The following is a 3,481-nucleotide window of genomic DNA, read 5'->3' on the forward strand; positions in this document are numbered from 1 at the left end:
GTAAGGGCACAAACTGTCCCCCACATCATACATGCTTTTTAAAAAATTTATGGTTATTTTTCCAACCTAATGAAGTGATTGAAAACTACAGAAAACCTGGTAGGTAGGTGTCTTAACCTTATGTTATCTTTTACTTTAAATTGCACTTAGTAAACATACATTGTAATATTAGTTTCAGGTGTACAATATAGAGCAACACTTCCACGCGTCACCTGGTGCTCATCCCAGGTGCACTTTTTAATCCCCAGCAGCTGTTTCACCCATTCCCCCACCTCACTGTGGAACCCCTCAGTTTGTTTTTTAGTTAAGAGTCTGTTTGTCACTGTCTCCTTTCCCCCCCCCCCCTTTGTTTTGTTTTATTTCCATGTGTTAGTGAAATCATCTGGTATTTGTGTTTCTCTGATAGGCTTATTTCACCCAGCATAACATTCTCTCTCTCCATCCACTCGTGGAAAATGACAAGATTTCATGTTTTTCTAGCTAAATATTACATTCCATATACTACATCTCAGTTTTATTCATCAGTTGATGCATGCTTGGTCAGTTTCTGTAATTTGGTTGTTGTAGAAAATGCTGCTGTAAACATCATGGTGCATGTATCCCTTTGAAGAATTATTTTTGTATTCTTTCTGTAAATACCTCTTAGTGAAATTGCTGGATCATAACATAGTTCTATTTCCATTTTTTTTTGACGAATCTCCATGATGTTTTCCAGAGTGGCTGCACCAGTTTTCATTCCTTCCCACAATGCAAGAGGGTTTCTCTTTCCCCACATCCTTGTCAACACCTGCTGTTTCATCATTCATTGATTTTAGTCATTCTGACAGATGTGCTGTGTTATCTCATTGTACTTTTGAATTGTATTTCCCTGAAGATGAATAATGCTGAGCATCTTTTCATGTGTCTCTTGGCTATGTTTATGTCTTCTTTGGGAAAATGTCCATTCATGTCATCTGCCCATTTTTAATTGGATTTCTCATTTTTTGGGTGTATAACTTTATATATTTTGGACAGTAACCCTTTATCAGATGTCATTTACAAATATTATTCTGTAGGTGTTTTAGTTTTGTTGATTATTTCCTTGGTGACAGAAGCTTTTTATTTTTATGAAGTCCCATTATTTTTGCTTGTGTTTCCCTTACCTCAGGAGATATATCTACAAAGATGTTTGTACAGCCAATGTCAAATAAGATATTGCCTGTGTTACGTATCCTCTGGGATTATTATAGTTTCAGGTTTCACACATAGGTCTTTATCCGTGTTGGATTTATTATTGTGTATGTTGTAAGAAAGTGGTCCATTGTTGGTTTTGTTTTCCAGGTTGCTGTCTAGTTTTTCCAAAACCATATGTTGAGGAGACTTTTTTAAAGTTTATGTATTTATTTTTGAAAGAGAGAGCATGCAGAAGAGGGGCAGAGAGAAATGGAGAGGGAGAATCCCAAGCATGCTCTGCACTGCCCTGAGATCATGATCTGAGCTGAATCCACAATCACACGCTTTGGAGCCACACATGTGTCCCAAGAGTATCTTTTTTTCCCCATTGGATATCCTTTCCTGCTTTGTTGAGAATTAATTGACCATATATGTGTGAGTTCATGTCTGGGTTTCCGTTCTATTGATCTCTGCTCTGTGTTTTTGTTGTTGTTGTTGTTGGTTGCCAGTACTATACTGTTATGTTCAGTACAGCTTTGTAATATAACCTGAAGTCTAGAAGTGTGATGACTCCAGCTTTAGTTTTGGTCTTCAATTTCTTTTGGCTGTTCTAGTTCTGTGACAAATGTTTGTGTGGTAGGGATTTCATTATATGTGTAGATTGTTTTGTGGAGTGTAGACCTTTTAACAGTATTTTGTTCTTCATGTCCATGAACATGAAATGTATTTCCTTTTCTTTGTGTCTTCTTCCATTTCTTTCATCAGTGTTTCATAGCCTTTAGAGTACAGATCTTTTACCTCTTTAGTTAGGTTTATTCCAGGTATCTTGGGGTATTTGGTGCACCTGTCAATGGGATTGATCCCTTACTTTCTGTTAATTCATTATTCATCTACAGAAATGCAATAGATTTATGTACATTGATTTCTGTATATTTTGATTTGTCGAATTCATATATCAATTCTAACAATTTTTGTGGGAGTCTTTCATGTTTTTTATAGAAAGTATCATGTTAGTTCCAAATAGCGAAAGTTCTATTTCTCCCTTGCCAATTTGGATGCCTCTTATTTCTTTTTGTTGTCTGATTACTGTGGCTACGACTTCTAGTACTATGTGGAATAAGTGGTGAGAGAGATCATCCCTGTCTTGTCCCTGACTTTGGAGGAAAAACTTTCAATTTTTCCCCATTGAGGATGAGATGAGCTGTGGGTTTTTCATAGATGACCTTTATTATGTGCAGGTAGGTTGAGTCCCAATCTACTTGCTAGGGGGTTTTATCGTGAATGGATGTGACATTTTGTCAAATCGTTTTCCTGCATGTCTTGAAAGCATCATATTGTTATCCTTTCTTCTATTACTGTGGTGCATCATGTTGATTGATCTGTGAATGTGGAACCACGCTTGCAGCCCAGGAATATATCCCACTTGATTATGGTAAATGATTATATTAATGTATTGTTGACTTTAATTTGAAGGTATTTTGATGTGAATTTATGCATACATACGCACCGTGGTATTGGTCTGTAGTTTTATTTAAAAAATTTTAAACATATTTAAAATATTTATTTATTTAGAGACATACAGTACATAAAAGTGAGGGAGGGGCAGAGAGACAGGGAGAGAGAGAATCCTGGTCATGCTCCACACTGTCAGCACAGGGTCCAACGTGGGACTCGAACCATGTGCTGTAAGATACTGTCCTAATCCGAAATTAAGAGTTGGACACTAAGCCGACCGAGCCACACAGGCGCCCCGGCAGTTTTCCTTTTTAGTGGAGGCTTTATCTGGTTTTGGTATCAGGGTAATGATGGCCTCATAAGATGAATTTGTAAGTTTTCCTTCTTTTTTTATTTTTTGTAATAATTCAAGAAGAATACGTATTATCTCTTCCTTAAATGGATGGTAGAATTCATTACTGAAGCCATCTGGCCCTGAACTCTTGTGTTGGGGGGATTTTTTTTTTTTATTACTGATTTAATTTCTTTCTGTTTTCAGATTTTATGTATCTTCCCATTTCAGTTTTGGTAGTTTGTGTGTTTCTAGGAATTTGTCCATTTTTCTCAGAGTGTCCAATTTGTTGCATATAGTTTTTCATAATATTATCTTCTAACTGTATTTTTGTGGTGTTGACTGTTATTTCTCCTGTCTTATTTGTGGTTTTATTTATTTGAGTCCTTCTTCTTTGTGGAAAGTATGCCTAGGAGGTTTTCATGTTGATTACTGTTTTCAAGGAACCAGCCCCTGGTTTCATTGATTTGGTCTAGTGTCTTTTTGGTTTCTATATTCCTTATTTCTGCCTTAATCTCTATTATTTCCTTCCTTGGTTGTTCT

The sequence above is a fragment of the Acinonyx jubatus genome, chromosome D4 (genome assembly GCF_027475565.1).
Source record: "Acinonyx jubatus isolate Ajub_Pintada_27869175 chromosome D4, VMU_Ajub_asm_v1.0, whole genome shotgun sequence".
Taxonomy (NCBI): Eukaryota; Metazoa; Chordata; class Mammalia; order Carnivora; family Felidae; genus Acinonyx; species Acinonyx jubatus.